Source organism: Pseudophryne corroboree, chromosome 10 (assembly GCF_028390025.1).
Source record: "Pseudophryne corroboree isolate aPseCor3 chromosome 10, aPseCor3.hap2, whole genome shotgun sequence".
NCBI classification, from domain to species: domain Eukaryota; kingdom Metazoa; phylum Chordata; class Amphibia; order Anura; family Myobatrachidae; genus Pseudophryne; species Pseudophryne corroboree.
The window spans coordinates 292,786,413-292,811,160 of record NC_086453.1 but is presented as its reverse complement, the minus strand read 5'-3'; the positions used below and the strand labels follow the sequence as shown (position 1 = coordinate 292,811,160).

The following is a 24,748-nucleotide window of genomic DNA, read 5'->3' as shown; positions in this document are numbered from 1 at the left end:
CTGTTCATGTGCTGCACATTCTCCGTGCCTTGTCAGATTTCTCGATCCATGAAATGGGCATTTTTGTCAACAGGGCGGCTACCTTATGGACACCCGGAAAAGATCTGACTGCCAACCATAACATTGTCGATCTGTTATACCACAACCACAGTCAACAAGCCATGGACAGCGTTGTTTTGAAGGTCTACAGGAACTATCTCAGTGCTATTGCCGGACCCAGGGTCTCCAATCTCCATTGCTGCCACCATATCTGGCTTCCTTATTAGCAGCACCTGCGGCACAGTTTCCGCAAAACATGGAGGACAATAGCTGGCTCTGCGGGCACACAAGTACAATAGTGAAATAATAGTGGAAGCCTTCTCAAAACCAGATGATTAAGGAGGTTCAGGTACTATACATGGTGATGGTCTTCTACAACGACTGGTTCATCTCTCATATCTCTCCTCATACCACACTACAAGACGGTGGATAGACAACATGCCAGTCCCTGATTGGTGCTTTGTTATTTGGCGGCTGATAATGTTACTGCGCAACAGTAGCTGTACACATTTACCCACCTCTGGCTAAAACTGCTATTCCTTATGTATTGTGTCCCTCATACTTCTTAGAGTGTAAGCTCTTTTGGGCAGTCAGTGCCATCTTCAGCTTTTATTTGTATCATGGACCCTTAAATATACAGCGCTTCTTAATATACTTATGCTTTATAAAGGACGATTACAATACATTACATGTAGGAATTACCCAAATCCCTTTACAAACTGTTCACAACATTCTCCTGCTCCTGACATCATTTAGATCTCACGGCCAGCGCCAATATTCATGCAGTTGGCCGATGTTTCAGGCACAACGCATGCGTCTGAGTTGCACTACGCAGGCCTCCCAATTGTTACTACACTGAGACGCAGAACGAATTTGGACGCAGGGAGTGTGGATTTTTTTGGGGGGGTTTCTGGGAGGTAATATAATGGCGAGGCAGACCCGGGCCGGGTGCGGATGTGTTGCTGACAGTGGCAGCGTCTAAAAATGCACAGCCACTCACATGTTCAGGAGGAGAAACTGCACCTGCCATCGGGCGGGTGCAAGTTTCACTGTTGCGTCCGATTGTGCGTCTGAAGACTTACTGAGATGTATTTGCACAAATGAAGACTCTGCAAGTTGGTGTCTGAGTGGGCCTAATCAATATTACATCGGATCTGAAATGCATGCATATGTTCGGTAGTTTGTGTATGCACCGATACGGGTCCTGCCTCATTAGATGCACTATGGCTGCAGAAGTCACTAGATTAACAATCTGCAGCCGTTTGGAGGCGGGGAGGGGCTGGTGACAGCCTCCGTTTCCCAAAACGGAGCTGTATCGCCACTATTTTGGGGGAGTGCCGAGGCTTCTTTGTAGGAACTGCTGCAGCCGGCTTGCATGACCCTAAGGGTCACACAGCCAGCCGATGGTTTTGCAGGTGATCCGATTCTGCGTACTAGTAATGCCAGTAGGAAGTGTCTATTTATATCAGACCCTCCTGCTGCATTACCATATCAGAGCCAAGTAAGCCGCAGCAATGCACTCTCCAACCACACCTGTGTTAGGCCCAGTATTTGGACAATCGGCAGCGGAATCAGAATAAGACGCAGACACGTCTTACTCAGAATCAGACTCTTAATCCTTTATACAAGGGGGAACTTTTTTTTCCACCATGGGCCATTTGTATATTTATAAAATCCTTCAGGGGCTATATAAAAATTATCAACTTAAAAATTACCCTGCCCCCCAGTAGTTATGCCCCTTAATGGTATGGGTGTGGCCAATTAAAATGGGACGTGATACACATATGCCCCCAATAGTGCAGTGCCAGATACACAAATGTCCCCACAGTGCCAGATTCACATATGCCCCCACAGTGCCAGATACACAAATGCCCCCACAGTGCCAGATACACAAATGCCCCCACAGTGCCAGATACACAAATGCCCCCACAGTGCCAGATACACAAATGCCCCCACAGTGCCAGATACACAAATGCCCCCACAGTGCCAGATACACAAATGGCCCCACAGTGCCAGATACACAAATGCCCCACAGTGCCAGATACACAAATGCCCCACAGTGCCAGATACACAAATGCCCCACAGTGCCAGATACACAAGTGCCCCACAGCGCTAGATACACATTGCCCCACAGTGCCAGATACACAGTGCCCCACAGTGCCAGATACACAAATGCCCCACAGAGCCAGATACACATTGCCCCACAGAGCCAGATACACATTGCCCCATGGTGTCAGATACAGAAATGCCCCACAGTGCCAGAGATACACATTGCCCCCCCCCCCCTTCTCCTCACTGTGCTGCTCACCGCTGCTGCTGTGTGTCACGGGGGGCAGAGCCCAACGTGAGCCTCTCCTGCCCCTTAGTGATCAGTCCGGCGGCGTGTGTCATGTCAGGGACCAGGCAGGGAGGAGAGGGCAGCTATGTCGGACGGCAGCGGCATGTAGGACCTCAAACCAGCCGCCAGTTCGTGAGCCAATCAGAGCTTGCGGACCGGCAGCGGCGGCTCCTGATTGGCTGCCGGTCCGCGAGCTCTGATTGGCTCACGAACCGGCAGCTGGTTTGAGACCCTACCCACCGCTGCCGCCTGACATAGTAGCTGCGCTCTCCTCCCTGACCTGACAGCTGAGACGCCACCGCCAGCCTTATACGGCCCGCGGCCCGGAGGTTCCCCACCCCTGCTTTATACCATGGAGTAGTGGTGTAAGACTGACTTAAGTAACCTATTGGTCTCCAGCCATAGTGAACGCAAAGGCTGGTGAGCATGCTGGGAGTTGTAGTCCAGTTGTAGCCCCATGACGACTGAAGAGCTACTTGTCTACCCATGGCATAAAACATGAATGTGATAGATCCCTAGACATTAGCTTTTAAAGAGTTAAGAATGAAAAGTAGATTAATTCCTTCCATGTGGCAGTGTTAATGGGGAAATTGTAATGCAGAGCTGGGCGCATGGTTCTTAATTAAATTACTCTGAAGAGGTAATCTATTTTTGATTGCTTGCGGAAACAGTAATCAGTTACAGATCATGTCTGCTTTGTCTATGGTGTAATGTATAACCAAATCACTGTGTGTTGTGGTGTAGGACCATGCATCCAAAGCACTTGTTACAGAAGTAAATTGGATATTCTTAGCTCCTTACTGCCTTAAATGTCATTAAACTGCAGGTTTGCGTAAAATCAGTTCCTTAAACTCTGTCATTCCTTTATTTCTAACCATTGTGATAATATTGTGTATTTTTGTCATGGCAGTACGGACGGTGTAATGGTTAGCATTATTGCCTCGCTGCACTGAGGTCTGAATCCCACCATGGTCCTAACTGTGTGGAGTTTGTATATTCTCCCCGTGCAGACAAGGTGGTTCTTATCTGCCGTCAAATTCTATATTTCTATGTTTTATATGTGGTACAAGTTCATTTGAATGACAAAATGTGTAAAACCATGGGGGTCATTCCGAATTGTTCGCTCGTTGCCGATTTTCGCAACGGAGCAATTAAGGCAAAAATGCGCATGCGCGTGGTTCGCAGTGCGCATGCGGTTAGTATTTTACCACAAAACTTAGTAGATTTACTCACGTCTGAACGAAGATTTTTCATCGTTGAAGTGATCGGAGTGTGATTGACAGGAAGTGGGTGTTTCTGGGCGGAAACTGGCCGTTTTCTGGGAGTGTGCGTAAAAACGCAGGCGTTTCAGGGAAAAACGCGGGAGTGTCTGGAGAAACGGGGGAGTGGCTGGCCGAACGCTGGGCGTGTGTGTGATGTCAAACCAGGAACGAAACTGATTGAACTGATCGCTATTTGTGAGTAGATCTGGAGCTACTCAGAAACTGCTAAGAAATTTCTATTCGCAATTCTGCTAATCTTTCGTTCGCAATTCTGCTAAGCTAAGATACACTCCCAGAGGGCGGCGGCTTAGCGTGTGCAATGCTGCTAAAAGCAGCTAGCGAGCGAACAACTCGGAATGACCCCCATGTGTAGATTTCTAATATGAGCACAGACTATACATGAGATAATGTAAATGAATGGCTGGAATTTTTGTAGATGCCTGAGTCGACAGCACCCTGCACTAGGGGGGTCATTCCGAGTTGATCGCTAGCTAAAAATGTTCGCTGCGCTTTGATAAAGCAAAAAAAAGGCACTTCTGCGCATGCGTATGCGGCGCAGTGCGCACGCGCGACGTACTTTCACAACGGCCGATGTAGTTTTACACAAGGTCTAGCGAAGCTTTTCAGTCGCACTGCTGGTCGCAGAGTGATTGACATGAAGTGGGCGTTTCTGGGTGTCAACTGACCATTTTCAGGGAGTGTTCGAAAAAATGCAGGCGTGGCTGGCCGAACGCAAGGCGTGTTTGTGACGTCAAATCAGGAAATTAACAGTCTGAAGTGATCGCAAACTAGGAATAGGTCTGGAGCTACTCTGAAACTGCACAATTTTTTTTTGTAGCCGCTCTGTGCTCCTTTCGTTCGCACTTCTGCTAAGCTAAAATACACTCCCAGAGGGCGGCGGCATAGCGTTTATACGGCTGCAAAAAACAGCTAGCGAGCGATCAACTCGAAATTACCCCCTAGGTGAGCACCGGCACTGGAGATTATTAGGAACAACATATTATTATTATTATTACTATTTTTATTATTATTGTTATTACCACCTAGTCAAAAAGCATAGGGAGCATTTGTCACTGAAATGAATGAGCTAAAAAAGAGAGCACATTAGAATACTATATATCACCATCGTCATCAATCCAAATCCGTACAGTTGTTTTGTATAATGGGTTGAGACACACTAATACACATCAGCTGGTTACACTAATACCCATCAGCTGCTTATTTTGACTAAATGAGTTCATTAGGCTCACTAATTGTTAAATATTGCTTTGTGCAATTTAAGTGTAGTGCTAAAACGTTTTTGTTCTGGAGGCTAATTTGTATCATTATGTTCAGGTTTCTGAGAGCGTGATAGTCCCAATCTTGGAGATCTGTCTTGCAGTCCTGTGATAAGGACCTTCATCCTGTTCTGCTGGAGGGGGGAGGTTGGGGGTAGAAAGGTGTTGCACTGACACACTGCATAGAGGCAGGTATCATCATAAAAAATTGGATTTATAACCCCCAAAAAATTAACCCCCACGCCCCCATTTTGCCGTTTCCACATGCCCTGTCCTACTGTCGAGACCGTGGATGTTGGGGAGGTATGCTTCCATCACAAACTGCCTTGTATTGTAGTATGATCCTTTTTGTTTGTGTTTTGGCGTTCCGCCTGCCTGCCGTCAGTCCTATCCCATTGACATTAGCACCAAAGAACCGGTCGGCATGGCTAATAATGGTGCAGATGTATTAAGCCTGGAGAAGTGATAAAGCAGTGATAAGTGCAAGGTGATAACACACCAGCCAGTCAGCTCCCGTCACTTTGCCCTTATCACTGCTTTATCACTTCTCCAGGCTTAATATATCTGCCCCAATAAACCAACTGGATTACTTTACAGGCCATCAGATGTGGTCGAAGGGCTCCTGGCCACACCACATTGAGAATATCATGCCCCATCTATAAATACTGTGTTCTTTCTCTTTGGTAGACTTGGCCCTTTCGGCAGATGTGACCTTTTTGCCCTACCCCACCACCTTCCCCTCCCCCCATTGGTGCCCCTGCAGGTACAGAATGACCATCTCTCGAATACAGACAAAATACCTGTGTTCACATTAAAAACTGATCCTGCAGCTCAAGCCTTTTGAAATTATTTATTTTCTTTAGTGAGTTTTATTTATTATCCCCTAAATATAAACTGGGGTGTCGGTAGTGGTCGCTATTTACAATTGTAACATCAATTTTCAAGATTTTCCAGCAATGGTTCCCTTGAAGAACAAATTGCCTCTGCTTCCCTTCTATGTATTTGTGCTGGTTTTCTTAGAATGCCTTTGGAACAGATGGAGTTTATGGAAGTCGGTGTCTATGTCCCCACCTGCCTAATGTATACTCTGCAAACCCGTAACTGAAATGACTAAACTCTCCGCTTTAATCCCCCCCTCCCTCCTGCACTGTGCGCTGCTGCTCCCTCTCTCCTGCAACCTGAGCTTGTAAAGTCTAGACAGCGTTGTTTAGCCTGCAATATGAAATTGTATAGGGACTGATTAAAGCAGTATTTTTTCCAGACCTAAGTGCTTCATCAGAAACAGTTACATATCGGCACTGTGTAGGGAGAAATTCAATCCTCTTGTAGTCAGTATAGTAAACTGAAGAGACAGTGTGATGTCAATGGGCGCAATGCAGACAACCACTTTGGAGCGGGTCACGTTACATGCTTAACGTCTCCACACTTGTTTATTGCACAAAATAAAACTAAAAAAGACTTAATAGCAGCTGTATGTGTTGCATATAAAATAACAGCCTTTTAGTGATGTATATTCATTCAAAGCAATAGCGGTTTTCAGAGTGTCGGCCTGAAAAAAAGACACCAAAAGTTGTGTGTCTGGCTAGTTGTAATCTATGGGTTTAATTCTGAGCCTAAAAGAACAACTGCCAGTGGATGAATGTCCTGGCATGAATCGTGGTTAGCCGGTTCCAATGCAATAAACAGAAACATGATTCAACATGAAAAATGTTGTACAGTTGTATTGGTGCTGAATAGGATAAGGCCACGCCAATATTTCAGCTGACGTTTATGAAATTGTGATACATTAATTATAATTTGACCTAAAGATTGGTCTGTTTCAGAGTAAATCATATGGAAGTTCCTGTGATTGTTAATAAACAGAAACATAATGTACAGTAATATAAAGGAGCTGTACCGGGAATCCAACTGCCGGGATCCTTCCTGGATCTCCACAGTAGATTCTACCAAAATACAGTACTTTTTGAACCTTGACTGGGGTCGTGTACCGCCTTGACATTATTTATTGCACATTTAAATGGTTTATTTTGCACCAGGGTCTTTTGTGTTTTAAATATTTCACATTAGTGGCAGCACAGAAATGAAATATTTACCATATGACCCCATGCAGTCTTATACCCCCCCCCCCCCCCCCTCCATTACCGTAGTTAGCACCAACTGCTGGATATATAATTTATATATGTACACTATTTTCCTCTAGTGTTCATTCTAGCACCCTGCGTCTGTCACAACCCATGCAGTTCCTCTTTCCTGTGTGGGTTGTCGTTCTCTGCTTTGGTGTTTCTAGCACACTCTGGTGTGCATCTCGGTGCTGATATACAGACCAGAGTGTGCTAGAAGCAGCAGAACAAAGAGCAACACCCAGGTAGGAAAGAGGAACTGCACTGGATGTGTCATGTGCAGGGAGTTCAAATGAACATTGTTCCTCATCTGCTGACAGTGGGAAGAGAGGACTGTTTAGTTATTTTTTTTTTTAAAACAACCTTTTGTGTGTGTCTTCCCTCCAATCACATTCTGGCAGCACTGACACTGCGCCCTCTGTGGCAAAAATCAGGATGGTAGAATGACACATAGACCAAGGTGCGGAGCGGGAGCACTACCTGGTGCCATGGGCCATAACTATATGGGCTGATAAAATGGTTTTGTTCATTTAAGGAGAAGGGTATAAACTTGGCTACATGCTATACTGAATATTAGTCCAGCCAACTAGGCCACAATCCTGATCTTCCAAACAATGTCAGATCCTTTTTAGTTATACCAATTTCTAAAAATCACAACAACCCCCCCGATCCCCTTTTGACCAACAGAATTACATAATCCTATTTCAGTACATATCTGGTAGTTTGGCCACTGGTCCAAAGGACAAGATCTGCTCTAGTTTTAGTTGAATATCCAAATTTCCATGACCATGGGACAGACATTACAAGCGGCATCCAAATAAAAGGGCAACTGGAAAAGGCATGGGGCCGTCTAAATAGGCATGGTATATTGGATTCAATAGTGGTGTGACCGGATTGTAATGTGGTTTGAGCCAATCAAAATGTTAGCCAAGACTGCACTGATTTTACAGCCTGTTTACCTTGTCATGGTGTGAAAAGCACCACAATCTAATGTCACGTCTGATAGTCAGAGCTCCATATCTTGTACCAAATACACTTACCCACTGTGCTGGCCTCTTATGCTTACTTGCTATTTAAGCGTTAATTCCATTTGTCATTGCCAAATCCCACTCAGAGTAGTTTAATGGTTTGTGGAGACTGCTGGCAGCTCTTTTATTATTGTAGGCAATTTGGAACTAATAGACAGTAAACGCCAATAAATTCTATGGAGCTGAGTTAGCATTTGGTTAATTTTTTTTTGCTCTTGTGCAAAAATTTGCAGCAGAGCAAATCTAGTTACACAATAGCCACCTGTTTTTCATGCAAGGACTTTTTGCTGTATTATTTTACAGAAATCTAGAACATGCCCCCCACCCCAACAACTGTAAATTAGGTTAATATAAATATATGCACATATGATATCATCCATGGGGTATATATAATGGAGTCATCTGATTTATTGAACACATTAAAAGCAGTTATTGCTTTTGTTGCTACTGTGGATATTTGCCCCCATGACGATGGCGCAGAGGTGGTTAGAGAGGCTTTGCCGACAGGTCTGTGTCAAGGATTACCTACTGAGCTTATGATTCAACTAATTAGGATGGTGCTACAATCCAATCACTTTAAATATCTTTGTGACTGCTGTATGCCACTGGTGGGAACGGCAATGGGGTCAAATTTGGCCCCCATATATGAAGACATATATATGGAGAGCTATGAGAGATCTGCATGTGGCTTAAAGATCTGTTTCTACAAACATTTCACTGACAATATATTTCACATTAGACTTGGGAAGAAATGTGAATTTGAAGATATGGAGCAATCCCGTGCAATTTGCATCCAACATCAACAATTCCATTGATTTTGCAAAACTGAAAAATAAAGAATCACCTCCAATATGGTTTTGCAAATATGTGGAATGTCATTCAAAGAAACTGAAGGATCTTTTTTCCCCTTATGTCCACAGAGGTCTGTACCAGGCAGCACATCAGTTAGCGGACAGCCTCCGGTGTCAGAGCAAGTATCACTGTGTCAGTAGTTATTTTGTGACATGTGCGTGTCTTCACATATTGTCAAAGGAGTCTCGGCAACAAATGTTTAATCAATATGTTTTCTTTGGAAGCAGTTTGTAATTTAACAGAAAATGTATTCTGATATTTTCAAAGCTGTTTAATGCACATTTTCCGTATCAAATAAACCAGTAATTCTGGATTCTCCTTTTCTTTAATGGGCCATACTTCATTGTTCCTATGAAGATCACAGCATCAAATTTGCAAAAAAAGAGAGATTGCTTAATTGTTAATAATCAATCCATGTGCCCATATTTACAGCAATATAGTTGTTCCAGGCGACACGTATAAACTATGATCTCTTTGGTCACATTTCATTGTATTTCACCACTCGTGACTCAAGGAAACCAAGGTTTGTATGGTCACATAAAACAGAATCGTTTAGTAGGTAACGGTCTTTTCCATGTACCTTGAAACAACAGTTTGTGCTCTAATCACTGTTCAAATGTACAAGGGCACAACTAACTTCCCGTGTGTACAAAGATAATTAAACAACCACTAAAACCTGCAATGTGAATTTTCACATTTCAATATACCGTTTGCGTTTTCAGATACGCGTGCACCAGCTTGGCTCTTGCCGATTATACGCTTTCTGATCATTTGCGACTGAAGAGGCGTAAAGGGGCATTAATGGGGTTTTAGCTAGGTTTAGTGAGAGACTGTCGACGCAAATGCAAACTTTCAGAGATAGTCAGAAGTGTAAATATACCGGATGTAAGGTGTATCTTACAGTAAAGTCTGGTTCAAGTGCGTAATGATGATGATGACTAGTAGCAAATGAAGTGCACGATTAGAGGGTGGGCACACCTCAAGAAGAAAACAACTCTAGGAAGGTTGACTAGTGCGGTAAACACACATGACAGATTTTGCTTTATATTGTTTGTTTTAGTCCATGATGTGACCTATCAGGTGGTTATAGGATTCCTCTGTGACACAATTGGCTGTTTCTTGTGCTGTTGTAGTTCAATCATGACAATATACTGTACTATGGAGTTGGGAGCGCTAATGTTGCCACTACCAGCACATACACCTGCCCTGTGAGTTTGCCTCCTGTGCCTCATATGGTCCCTGTTTAAAATAGAGGTCAACAGAAAATCAGTTGTTATTCCTTTAATCCGACTATGGATAGATATTTCTGGCAGGAGCACATAGGGGCATATGTATCAATTATCGGGTTTTAGACTCGATAATATTAATTTCTTATTGCCCCACTTTATCTTTATTGCGATGTTCTGTGCTTTTCATCCAAGCTGCATTTTCTAATTAGTCTAGAATAGGAAACAACCCTGTTGCACTCTTTGCATTGGATAAAATTGTACCCAGGGAGTAAAAGTAAATAACCTCGACTGATGATATACATTCCTGGCTGAAAAGAACAGGACGAAGGCACATGGATAAAGCAATAGTCGTCTTTTTTATAAGAAACTAGCATTTGCTTGCGGCTTCTATCGCATGGATGTCTGTTATTGCTCAGCAGAACTAATTTTACAAAACAGTAGTGCCATCTAATATTGTGATGTATAATTTATTTTTTACAATGATCACAAAATTTCTTTGTAAACAGTATTTGTAGGTTTTCCTTCAAGGATTAGCACAAAAAGATGCTTGGGACTACTAACTTGTGAGCAAGCCACATAAAGCTGCCCCTGGGAGAAGCAGCTGGTCCTCAGAGCTACGCTTGCAGCCCTGAGCATTTTTCGGGGTGTGCAATATATGTACACTGCACACTGCAGGCACCGAGTGTCAAGAATCTGGTTTTTCCTTTATTGCTTCTCTCCCTGATGTCAGATTGAGATCATACATACTGTACCTCAGTTTCCTTCTAGGTCACTAAGCTATACAATAGTGAAAATTAAATCCAAATTCATCCAGAAGCTTTTGCGTGTTGCCGGAACGACAGACAGAAAAAAATTCTGATTTTTTTTTTCTTCCGTTTCTATAAACAGTCTTTAGAAGTACATTTCTAAAAAAAAAAAAAATTGCTATGTACAGACACAACCCTTACAGTTTTACTATATGTATAGATGGTAGATGGGCATGTACTGTGTACAGCATTGAATTAAAGTGGAAAGCAGACAGCGCTTTTATAATAATTCTCGAGTATGTACAAGTACAAAGCCACAGCAAAAGGGTTTAAGTGTTTGTGTGTATTTATAGGTAAAGCATTTAGTACTTAGTTCTGCTTCTCTTGTTTCCACATTGGCCTGTTCGGAGCATTGGGAAGTCTCCAATGGATTCTTCAACCGCTTATCTTTGAATATGACTCAGGGTTTATGTTAATGCTAATCCATTACAAATTGGATAGGCAGAATTTTGAATCTTGCTTTGAGTCCATCGGGTATAATTAAATTACCTGTCCTGACTTTCTGTACCTTTCCTGAACATAAGCGACCATAATTGAGCCAAATGGAAAACTATCCATACTCACCTGTCCCTGGAGAAACCCCAGTTCATCGCAGATTTAAATCAAGTATTTCCTTTTAATAGCAGTGTCTGCCACGAATTTCCATTCAAAAGTCAGATCGGCCGTAATTTGTTTTTCAGAAGAGAATTAATTGTCTGGCACTCCAGCAAAATATAGGTTCGATGTGGCCTTAAAAAAAGCAACCTGCTAATTAAGGCTTCTCTCGCCAGGTGTCCTCTTCCTATTCCCTGCAGGGTGTGAAAAGAGCGCCAGAAATGTACCGCCATGCCTATGCTGAGTATAGGATGAACATAGGGACGTCTCTGAATTCCGCCCTGTATTGCCTGCCCATCAAACCCCAGTGAGCGCCACTCTCAGCCAAGACCCGGTGACAAAACAAAATTACCAAACGCAGGTCACTGTGCCTGCTGAGATTGGCTCTGTCGTTATTAGAGAAAAAAGGAAGTTCAGAATTTTAATAATTAAAAGAAGCCTTTGAAACATCGCCGAGGCTTGACCTTCAATTAACTTTGCTTTCTGATGCGTCAATTACTGACTGCTGTGAAATTCTTAATAAAGTATGAAGGGGTGGCAAAACAAAGTGTCCTTCAGCTGTTTTGCTGTCACTCATACTTAGCTTTTATCGATATTCATCATGACGGGGAGGTGGGGAGACGACGACGACTATGAACGACAAACAAGTTTTGTCCTGTCATCTCTTCTTAATTGGTCCTGGCTGGGATATACCAGATAGAAAATAAGATCAAGTTTGTCAGTTTCAGTTCCAGAGACAGCACTGTTACTATGTTACTCCTGCATGTGGCCAGGTATTTGCATTTAAACATTTTCGTACAGCCGCTGCACGCTAGGGCTGGGCACACATTGGTGGGATGGGGATCGTGTTCCACGGGATGACCTATGTAAAAATACATTGGTCGCCTGTACTTAGAGAACGGTATAGCGCACGACTGTGTGATATAACATTCATTGGGGCTAATTCAGACCTGATCGTTGCTGTGCGTGTTCGCACAGCAGCAATCAGTTCTGAACGGTGCATGCGCCAGCACCGCAGTGCGCCAGCGTATGCCAGACAGTCGACGGCTGTCTTAGCCCAGTGATCGCCTCTGCCTGATTGACAGGCAGAGGCGGTCGCTGGGCGGGAGGGGATGGGCCAGCGGCGCGGTATGGGCAACGCAGGCGTGCCCAGACCCTTTGGGGGGCAGACCGCAGTAGCTGCGTGATGCCACGCAGCCGCTGTGACCCGGGCTGCGATGAGTAGCTCCCAGCCAGCGCAGCTCCTCTTCCAGTACAAAAACATAGCCACTGTGCGATGCTTTTGTACTTGTGCGGGAGAGTCGGCCCTGACATGCGGGGCGGACTAGCCCTGTGCTGGGCGTCCCCCCGCATGTCAGGGAAGCTGATCGCAGATGTGCTAAATTTAGCACATCTACGATCAGGTCTGAATCACCCCCATTAGCCGCATTCAGCTGCATACTGTCAGCTGCCATGTCGTCCCATCTGACATGCAGAACAGCTGATGGGACGACCTCGATGTTGGCGGGCTGGAGTGCGCAATCATGGGTATGCATCAGATGGTGTGTACGATATGTCGCTCTAATCCGCGGGATTGGATGACATATCATCTGATGTGTACCCAGCCTTAATTGCACCTATAATGGCATTTGCATACATCTCTGAATCAATTAGCTAAAAAAAATACTAATTTCTAATTTTCTATCTATAGAAGGACGACTTTTATGAGCGACATACTTCTATGATGCCATTGACTGGGCAGGGCACACCATATACCAAATTAAAAGTCTTGGTCTGTAGATCTACAGAATAATATGGTTTGGTTTCGGAGTTATGTGGCAAAAAGTCTGTTGCCATTTACAATGCATCACCATTGTGCTCTGGAAAATGTGGCAGTTGCCTGTGCACCTGCTGGGTGACCTGGAACATGTGATCTGCTGGGTGGTTTGGAAACTGTGACAGTTATTTGCAGCCCCCCACTAACCTTTGCTTGGTTGAAACCGGGCACATCAGCTAGTCCTATCTTATCACTTTTAGGTAAATATAGCATCCTACAAGAAAAGTATTTTCTACTACTGAGATACTGCCAGTCCAGGCAACAGATTTTTGGCTGCAAAATTAAACAGACCGGAGAAAGAAGATGAAACAGGAATGATGGGAGAATAGGAGAGGAAATTGCAGAAAATACATAAATAATACAGACAACGATGGTGACACACAGAGTAGACATTGGAGGAAAACATATTAGAAAATAAGTAAACATAGCTAAACATCTGAACAAGAGACGATGTAACTGAGAGATGTTTGTGGAAGCGGAGTCCCATAGCAGCGGGGTAAGATGGAGCAGTATTATCCGGGAGCGCTACAGATATACTTATAGCATTTCCCTGTAACTAATATTTATGCTAGTTATTCACCTTTACGGGTTTAAGATAATACACTTTGATTGTATTATTATAAAAGGATTTAAAAATAGTTTGTTATACAAGGGCTGATTCGGAGGTGGAGGCAGACGTGCCCGTAGCAGCGTCTATTGGCGGTCAGGGCTGCTGAGGGCATGGTCACACCTCTTTGGGGGGAAGGGGGATGGGGTGTCTAGCACATGAGAAGCACCCACTCTGAAGAGCATGCCCCTTTTCAGGGGGTGTGGCCTAATCACAGGAGGCATGGCCATGCACCCTTAGAAAAAAAATACAGAAAAAAATGTATTTTAAGAGCCTCCATGACCACACTGCAGCCCAGCACACAGCAGTGTGTGCTGGGCTGAGAAGAAAAGCTGCAGCTGCAGCATCCAGGTAAGGGGGGGGAATGGGGACCTGGGCCCCTACTGGGCCCCTCCATCAGACCTGGGCCCAGGTAATTTGTACCCTCTACCCCCTCTCTCGGCGCCACTGTTGGCGGTCACCCATCTGCGACTTTATGCAGATACCATTACCAATACAAAGCCCTTCCCTGGTGTACACCCGTGCGTCCGAATGGACAAGGACTGAGATGCCCACTGTCACATTTTCAACACACTTCTGACTGCGTGTGCCTGAAATTACAACTGCAACTCGGACATAATTGGGATGCATGCATGGTGTGACTTATGCCCCTTTCAGAACGCCTGAGGCGGGTCGCACACGGGAGCCTGACACGGTAGCTCCCAGTGTGCAACCTGCCTCAGGCTCCCCGCTGACGCTGTCAGCAACCAGGCATATTGCCGGATTGGTGACATCAACGGTGATGCGGCGGTTCACACAGTGAACGGGAAATAGGTCGCATCGACCCGGCTCCCATTCACACCGCACAGTGAGCCGGGTTTAACACGAGTTCAAACTTTCTCGTGACCAGGGTTGAAATATTTCAACCTTTGCACCTTTCAGACCGCACATGAACACGGGTTATGCGCGCTCATGTGCCAATAACCCATGTTCATAGGTGGCGGTCTGAAAGGGTTATTAGGCTCATGCGCAGTAGCAAATAATCGCTCCTCTGTGCCCAACATTGGCAGTACATACACCTCTGAATCGGGCTCACAGTATGACGCCTAGGATAAATAGTACAGGGAATGCTGAGGAAGCTCATTGTTTTTTTGGGCATAATTCAGACCTGGACGCTGCTACAACAGCGGTCGCAAACGTAACCCCGGTGAGTTGTGCGCACGCGCAGCAGCCGCACTGCGTGTGCGCATACAGTGAGATGCAAAGGTATCTCACTTGTGCGATCGCCTCTGCCTGTCTGCCACTTGAGGCGGTCGTGGGTCGTGTCAGCGCCGTTGCAACGGCGTTTTTTTGGGGGAGGTCCGGACAACACAGGCGTGTCCGGACCATTTGTGGGGCGGGCCGCAGCAGCTGCATTACATCACACGCAGCCGCTGCGACCAAAAACATGATGGGTAGCAGGGAGCCACTTGGCAGGTGTGAAAGCATCGCTGACGTGCGATTCTTTCACATGCACGCGCGCGGGGGGGACCGGCATGCGGGGCGGACTAGCCCTGTGCTGGGCGTCCCCCCTCATGTAGGATATTTTGATGGTAGATGTGCGTTTTTTCGCACATCTACGATCAGATCTGAATTAGGCCCCTTATTAGACCATCCAGCGTGGGTGGCCCAGTTGGATGACAGCTGGCCCATTGGCACTCCATGCATTACTTTACCTTCACTGTGACCAGTAATCACTGTTGGAAGGGTGCTGCACACACGACGATACAGGATATCTCATAATGACCAGCATGCCAGGTAAATCGACCACTATATTGTGAGTCATTATTGGCTTTTTGCTGTATGGGGGAACTGGCCTGACACAGGTGTACCCATCATGTGTGTGGCCAGCGGAAGCTATCTGTATCCACAATGCAATGTCCTGTGACAGACCTGCGCATTCTCAGTGGATACAGGAGACTTCCCTTTCCCTGCTGACAGCTACAGACGCAGCGTGGGGGAGATGAGAGTGGTCTGTTTTACTAGTAGCATTATCATTTGTCATTAATACATCCTCTGATCCAGATGATGAGACTGCGAGTTATATAGTGGAAGGAGCAGGGTCCCCCAGCAGCACAGAGAATATCAGGAAATATTGTGTGCTGCTGTACCGAAAATATTTTATTATTGTATCAAGTAAAAGTGATCTGATTTCAAGCATAACACATAACAGTGTGCTTATATTAACAGTGCTCCACGTGTGATTAGCAAGTCAGGCACATACAAATACACAGCAAATGACTAGCATAAAATAGAATGAGCAGCTAATTGGGACGTGGTGTCATTAAGAATGAATAAAGTTTCACTGTGAGAACATTAACAGGAACGTTGTAGACTTTCAGATGAACATCAGGAGCCAGCAGAACAGATCTGAGATCTGGAGGCCAGGTCTGGACTGTGGCTGCTGCTGTTATAAGCCCTTGGATGGCTGACATTGAATGGGTAATCTTTGCTGGCATTCATTTGCCAGCCATCGTATATCCTGGAGGTTACTGGATATTAGGTTACAAAGAAACCAGAACATACAGTATTTACCATACTGTAACTGGGCATATCATTTAGTCATTTTAGAAAGTATGTTTAAAACCCCCCAGCATTTATACAAGTTCTAGCACCCAGAGCCAGTGTATTGTCAGCGGGCAGCAGTAGAATGCATTTTCTTGTGGACAAATATGTTCGGTCATCTGTGTTGCGTGGTTGTGGACAGCTGCTCGGAGTAGATGAAAGCTAGGCTAGATATAAAGGCTTTGGAAGGACATATGTGTTGGGTAATTGATATGTTGCGCACTTTCTGGCTTCTGAGATGGAATTTAAAATCAAACATTTTCCAATGCTTTAGATTTGTATTTTTACATCACTGACACGTTCCTGGTTTGTTAACTGTGTCCTCTGCGGCTAAGTTCTCCTTAGGAGATTTAGGGGTATATTCAATTGCAGTCGAAAACTGCCGTCTGTCGAAAAGACAGCAGTTTTCGACTTTTTGAGGTCGAATCCCGATTCGACCTATTCAGAGCTTTTCGACAAGTCGAGGCATTCGACTTGTCGAAAAGCACGTGGATCGGCGGAATAGCTGCCGATCCACATGTTGATGTCGAAAACGGGGCCAAATCCGACAAGTTTTGGCCCCCTTTTCGACTATCTCAATCCGACATCAAAAAATGATGTCGGAATGAGGTGGACCCGGAGGAGGCGAGGGGGGGGGGGGGGGGCGCAGGGAGACGGGGGGACAGGTGGTGGTCATACAGGAGATCAGCGCTACGATCAGCGCTGCAGCTGGATGTCACTCACCCGCCCGACCTCACGGCAGCTTCCACCCGGCTCCAGCACGCTGCTGGAGCCTGGTGGAAGCTGCCGTGAGGTCGGCGGGTGAGAAACATCCTGCTGCAGCGCTGATCGTAGCGCTGATCTCCTCTGGCTGCCGCCGGCTGTCCCCCGCGGCTTGCCCCCCTCTCCTCCTCTGGGTCCCATCTAAAATTCGACTTGAAAAAGTCGAATTTTAGATGGGATTGAATAGGGGTTGTCGGATCCATTCCGACAAATACATGTCGGAATGGATCCGACTTTAATTGAATATACCCCTATGACAATAGGATGGAGTCTCAGGGTACAAGTTTATGGGACAGATGTGGTAAGCCTTGGAAAGTGATAAAGTGGAGAGAGATAAACTACCAACCAATCAGGCTCCTAACTGTCATTTCTCTGACGTCCTAGTGGATGCTGGGAACTCCGTAAGGACCATGGGGAATAGCGGCTCCGCAGGAGACTGGGCACAAAAGTAAAAGCTTTCTGACTAGCTGGTGTGCACTGGCTCCTCCCCCTATGACCCTCCTCCAAGCCTCAGTTAGATTTTTGTGCCCGGCCGAGAAGGGTGCATGCTAGGTAGCTCTCCAGAGCTGCTTAGAGTAAAAGTTTTAAATAGGTTTTTTTATTTTCAGTGAGACCTGCTGGCAACAGGCTCACTGCATCGTGGGACTAAGGGGAGAAGAAGCGAACTCACCTGCATGCAGAGTGGATTGGGCTTCTTGGCTACTGGACATTAGCTCCAGAGGGACGATCACAGGTTCAGCCTGGATGGGTCCCGGAGCCGCGCCGCCGGCCCCCTTACAGAGCCAGAAGAGCGAAGAGGTCCGGAAAAATCGGCGGCAGAAGACGTTCCTGTCTTCAATAAGGTAGCGCACAGCACTGCAGCTGTGCGCCATTGCTCTCAGCACACTTCACACTCCGGTCACTGAGGGTGCAGGGCGCTGGGGGGGAGCGCCCTGAGACGCAATAAAACATGTTTTAAACCTTATATGGCTAAAGAAATGCATCACATATAGCTCCTGGGCTATATGGATGCATTTAACCCCTGCCAGTTTTCCTAAAAAAAAAAGCGGGAGAAAAGGCCGCCGAAAAGGGGGCGGAGCCTATCTCCTCAGCACACAAGCGCCATTTTCCCTCACAGCTCCGCTGGAAGGACGGCTCCCTGACTCTCCCCTGCAGTCCTGCTACAGAATCAGGGTAAAACAAGAGAGGGGGGGCACTAATTGGCAGAAAATACATATACAGCAGCTATAGAAGGGAGAAACACTTATATAAGGTTATCCCTGCATATATATAGCGCTCTGGTGTGTGCTGGCAAACTCTCCCTCTGTCTCCCCAAAGGGCTCGTGGGGTCCTGTCCTCTATCAGAGCATTCCCTGTGTGTGTGCTGTGTGTCGATACGATTGTGTCGACATGTATGAGGAGGAAAATTATGTGGAGGCGGAGCAATTGCCTGTAATAGTGATGTCACCCCCTAGGGAGTCGACACCTGACTGGATGGTAGTATGGAAGGAATTACGTGACAGTGTCAGCACTTTGCAAAAAACTGTTGACGACATGAGACAGCCGGCAAATCAGTTAGTGCCTGTCCAGGCGTCTCAAACACCGTCAGGGGCTCTAAAGCGCCCGTTACCTCAGATGGTCGACACAGACCCAGACACGGATACTGACTCCAGTGTCGACGGTGACGAGACAAACGTAATGTCCAGTAGGGCCACACGTTACATGATCACGGCAATGAAGGAGGCTTTGAACATTTCTGATACTACAAGTACCACAAAAAGGGGTATTATGTGGGGTGTGAAAAAACTACCCATAGTTTTTCCTGAATCAGATGAATTAAATGAGGTGTGTGACAAAGCGTGGGTTTCCCCCGATAAAAAACTGCTGATTTCTAATAAATTATTGGCATTATACCCTTTCCCGCCAGAGGTTAGGGCGCGTTGGGAAACACCCCCTAGGGTAGATAAGGCGCTCACACGCTTATCAAAACAAGTGGCGTTACCGTCTCCTGATACGGCCGCCCTCAAGGAACCAGCTGATAGAAAGCTGGAAAATATCCTAAAAGGTATATACACACATACTGGTGTTATACTACGACCAGCAATCGCCTCAGCCTGGATGTGCAGCGCTGGAGTGGCTTGGTCGGATTCCCTGACTGAAAATATTGATACCCTGGATAGGGACAGTATATTATTGACTATAGAGCATTTAAAGGATGCATTACTATATATGCGAGATGCACAGAGGGATATTTGCACCCTGGCATCAAGAGTAAGTGCGTTGTCCATTTCTGCCAGAAGAAGTTTATGGACACGACAGTGGTCAGGTGATGCGGATTCCAAACGGCATATGGAAGTTTTGCCGTATAAAGGGGAGGAGTTATTTGGGGTCGGTCTGTCAGACCTGGTGGCCACGGCGACGGCTGGGAAATCCACCTTTTTACCCCAGGTCACCTCTCAGCAGAAAAAGACACCGTCTTTTCAAACTCAGTCCTTTCGTCCTCATAAGGGCAAGCGGGCAAAAGGCCACTCATTTCTGCCCCGGGGCAGAGGAAGGGGAAAAAGACTGCAGCAGGCAGCCTCTTCCCAGGATCAGAAGCCCTCCCCCGCTTCTGCCAAGTCTTCAGCATGACGCTGGGGCTTTACAAGCGGACTCAGGCACGGTGGGGGCCCGTCTCAAAAATTTCAACGCGCAGTGGGCTCACTCGCAAGTGGACCCCTGGATCCTGCAGGTAGTATCACAGGGGTACAAATTGGAATTCGAGACGTCTCCCCCTCGCCGGTTCCTGAAGTCTGCTCTACCAACGTCTCCCTCCGACAGGGAGGCAGTATTGGAGGCTATTCACAAGCTGTATTCCCAGCAGGTGATAATCAAGGTACCCCTCCTACAACAGGGAAAGGGGTATTATTCCACGCTGTTTGTGTTACCGAAGCCGGACGGCTCGGTGAGACCGATTTTAAATCTGAAATCATTGAACACTTACATAAAAAGGTTCAAATTCAAGATGGAATCACTCAGAGCAGTGATAGCGAACCTGGAAGAAGGGGACTATATGGTGTCTCTGGACATCAAAGATGCTTATCTCCATGTCCCAATCTACCCTTCTCACCAAGGGTACCTCAGGTTTGTGGTACAGAACTGTCATTATCAGTTTCAGACGCTGCCGTTTGGATTGTCCACGGCACCACGGGTCTTTACCAAGGTAATGGCCGAAATGATGATTCTTCTTCGAAGAAAAGGCGTCTTAATTATCCCTTACTTGGACGATCTCCTGATAAGGGCAAGATCCAGGGAACAGTTAGAGGTCGGAGTAGCACTATCTCAGGTGGTGCTACGTCAGCACGGGTGGATTCTAAATATTCCAAAATCGCAGCTGATTCCAACAACACGTCTACTGTTCCTAGGGATGATTCTGGACACAGTCCAGAAAAAGGTGTTTCTCCCGGAGGAGAAGGCCAGGGAGTTATCCGAGCTAGTCAGGAACCTCCTGAAACCAGGACAAGTGTCAGTGCATCAATGCACAAGGGTCCTGGGAAAGATGGTGGCTTCTTACGAAGCGATTCCATTCGGAAGATTCCATGCAAGAACTTTTCAGTGGGATCTGCTGGACAAATGGTCCGGATCGCATCTTCAGATGCATCAGCGGATAACCCTATCTCCAAGGACAAGGGTGTCTCTCCTGTGGTGGTTGCAGAGTGCTCATCTTCTAGAGGGCCGCAGATTCGGCATTCAGGACTGGATTCTGGTGACCACGGATGCCAGCCTGAGAGGCTGGGGAGCAGTCACACAGGGAAGAAATTTCCAGGGCTTGTGGTCAAGCATGGAAACGTCTCTTCACATAAATATCCTGGAACTAAGGGCAATTTACAATGCCCTAAGCCAAGCAAGGCCTCTGCTTCAGGGTCAGTCGGTATTGATCCAATCGGACAACATCACGGCAGTCGCCCACGTAAACAGACAGGGCGGCACAAGAAGCAGGAGGGCAATGGCAGAAGCTGCAAGGATTCTTCGCTGGGCGGAAAATCATGTGATAGCACTGTCAGCAGTGTTCATTCCGGGAGTGGACAACTGGGAAGCAGACTTCCTCAGCAGACACGACCTCCACCCGGGAGAGTGGGGACTTCATCCAGAAGTCTTCCACATGATTGTAAACCGTTGGGAAAAACCAAAGGTGGACATGATGGCGTCCCGCCTCAACAAAAAACTAGACAGGTATTGCGCCAGGTCAAGGGACCCTCAGGCAATAGCTGTGGATGCTCTGGTAACACCGTGGGTGTACCAGTCAGTGTATGTGTTCCCTCCTCTGCCTCTCATACCCAAGGTATTGAGAATTATAAGACGGAGAGGAGTAAGAACTATACTCGTGGCTCCGGATTGGCCAAGAAGGACTTGGTACCCGGAACTTCAAGAGATGCTCACAGAGGACCCGTGGCCTCTACCTCTAAGGAAGGACCTGCTCCAGCAGGGACCTTGTCTGTTCCAAGATTTACCGCGGCTGCGTTTGACGGCATGGAGGTTGAACGCCGGATCCTGAAGGAAAAAAGCATTCCAGATGAAGTCATCCCTACCCTGGTCAAGGCCAGGAAGGATGTAACCGCAAAACATTATCACCGCATTTGGCGAAAATATGTTGCGTGGTGTGAGGCCAAGAAGGCCCCTACAGAGGAATTTCAACTGGGTCGTTTCCTGCATTTCCTGCAAACAGGACTATCTATGGGCCTAAAATTAGGGTCCATTAAGGTTCAAATTTCGGCCCTGTCGATCTTCTTCCAAAAAGAACTGGCTTCAGTGCCTGAAGTTCAGACGTTTGTCAAAGGGGTACTGCATATACAGCCTCCTTTTGTGCCTCCAGTGGCACCTTGGGATCTCAATGTAGTGTTGAGTCTCCTAAAATCACATTGGTTTGAACCACTCACCACTGTGGAATTGAAATATCTCACATGGAAAGTGGTCATGCTGTTAGCCCTGGCTTCAGCCAGGCGTGTCTCAGAATTGGCGGCTTTGTCATATAAAAGCCCTTACCTAATTTTTCATTCAGACAGGGCAGAACTGAGGACTCGCCCTCAATTTCTCCCTAAGGTGGTTTCAGCGTTTCACATGAACCAGCCTATTGTGGTGCCTGCGGCTACTAGGGACTTGGAGGACTCCAAGTTGCTGAACGTAGTCAGGGCCCTGAAAATATATGTTTCCAGGACGGCTGGAGTCAGAAAATCTGACTCGCTGTTTATCCTGTATGCACCCAACACCCAACAAGCTGCTTCAAAGCAGACGATTGCTCGTTGGATTTGTAGTACAATTCAGCTTGCACATTCTGTGGCAGGCCTGCCACAGCCAAAATCTGTAAAAGCCCATTCCACAAGGAAAGTGGGCTCATCTTGGGCGGCTGCCCGAGGGGTCTTGGCTTTACAACTTTGCCGAGCAGCTACTTGGTCAGGGGCAAACACGTTTGCTAAATTTTACAAATTTGATACCCTGGCTGAGGAGGACCTGGAGTTCTCTCATTCGGTGCTGCAGAGTCATCCGCACTCTCCCGCCCGTTTGGGAGCTTTGGTATAATCCCCATGGTCCTTACGGAGTTCCCAGCATCCACTAGGACGTCAGAGAAAATAAGAATTTACTTACCGATAATTCTATTTCTCGTAGTCCGTAGTGGATGCTGGGCGCCCATCCCAAGTGCGGATTGTCTGCAATACTTGTATATAGTTATTGTTACAAAAATCGGGTTGTTTATTGTTGTGAGCCATCTTTTCAGAGGCTCCTACGTTTATCATACTGTTAACTGGGTTCAGATCACAAGTTGTACGGTGTGATTGGTGTGGCTGGTATGAGTCTTACCCGGGATTCAAGATCCTTCCTTATTATGTACGCTCGTCCGGGCACAGTATCCTAACTGAGGCTTGGAGGAGGGTCATAGGGGGAGGAGCCAGTGCACACCAGCTAGTCAGAAAGCTTTTACTTTTGTGCCCAGTCTCCTGCGGAGCCGCTATTCCCCATGGTCCTTACGGAGTTCCCAGCATCCACTACGGACTACGAGAAATAGAATTATCGGTAAGTAAATTCTTATTTTTTCAAACACAGCCTGTAACATGGCAGTTAGGAGCTGATTGGCTGGTGCAATATCACCTTCCACTTTATTACTTCTCCAGGCTTAATACATCTGCCCCACAGCCTGTAACATGGCAGTTAGGAGCTGATTGGCTGGTGCAATATCACCTTCCACTTTATTACTTCTCCAGGCTTAATACATCTGCCCCACAGCCTGTAACATGGCAGTTAGGAGCTGATTGGCTGGTGCAATATCACCTTCCACTTTATTACTTCTCCAGGCTTAATACATCTGCCCCACAGCCTGTAACATGGCAGTTAGGAGCTGAATGGCTGGTGTATATCCCTCCCTTTCTCTCTCTCCGAGGCGTAAATTTTAGTACTGTTGATGTTGCTCATAGCAACCAATCAGATTCTACTTAACATTTATCTAGCCGCTTCCAGAAGATAATAGCTAGAATCTGATTGGTTGCTATGAGCAACACCAGTTCTAAAAAGACTCCCACCTTAGAAAATTTACCCCCAAGACTAAGTGCATGTCCTCTATTACCATTTATTTTAAGAGTCTGAAGCATCATTCCAAAGACTGACAGCTAACTATACATGAATCTCATCTCCAACATGAATTTGCCTTGGAGAGTGATAAAGCGGAGAGAGATAAAGTACCAACCAATCAGCTCCTAACTTTAATTTCTCTAACGTCCTAGTGGATGCTGGGGACTCCGAAAGGACCATGGGGAATAGCGGCTCCGCAGGAGACTGGGCACAAAGTAAAAGCTTTAGGACTAGCTGGTGTGCACTGGCTCCTCCCCCTATGACCCTCCTCCAAGCCTCAGTTAAGATTTTGTGCCCGAACGAGAAGGGTGCAATCTAGGTGGCTCTCCTGAGCTGCTTAGAGTAAAAGTTTAAATAGGTTTTTTTATTTTCAGTGAGACCTGCTGGCAACAGGCTCACTGCATCGAGGGACTAAGGGGAGAAGAAGCGAACTCACCTGCGTGCAGAGTGGATTGGGCTTCTTAGGCTACTGGACATTAGCTCCAGAGGGACGATCACAGGCCCAGCCATGGATGGGTCCCGGAGCCGCGCCGCCGGCCCCCTTACAGAGCCAGAAGAGTGAAGAGGTCCGGAAAATCGGCGGCAGAAGACGTCCTGTCTTCAATAAGGTAGCGCACAGCACCGCAGCTGTGCGCCATTGTTCTCAGCACACTTCACACTCCGGTCACTGAGGGTGCAGGGCGCTGGGGGGGGGGCGCCCTGGGACGCAATGAAAATACCTTAAATGGCTAAAAATACATCACATATAGCTCCTGGGCTATATGGATGTATTTAACCCCTGCCAGTTTTCCACAAAAAAGCGGGAGAAAGGCAGCCGGAAAAGGGGCGGAGCCTATCTCCTCAGCACACAAGCGCC

General features: G+C 46.6%; 1 protein-coding gene across 13 annotated transcripts in view; it reads left to right on the top strand.

Moving 5' to 3' along the window:
- Window positions 1-24,748, top strand: part of CAMTA1 (calmodulin binding transcription activator 1) — a 2,328,268-nt gene that overhangs the window by 2,194,691 nt on the left and 108,829 nt on the right. Inside the window, exon 1 of one of the 13 annotated variants that reach the window (XM_063943392.1) lies at window positions 13,549-13,857. The exons of the other annotated variants lie outside the window; for them this stretch is intronic. The gene's annotated coding sequence lies outside the window, so the exon portion shown is untranslated. Of the gene's footprint in view, window positions 1-13,548; window positions 13,858-24,748 lie in introns of those variants that run through there. 13 annotated transcript variants of the gene reach the window in all.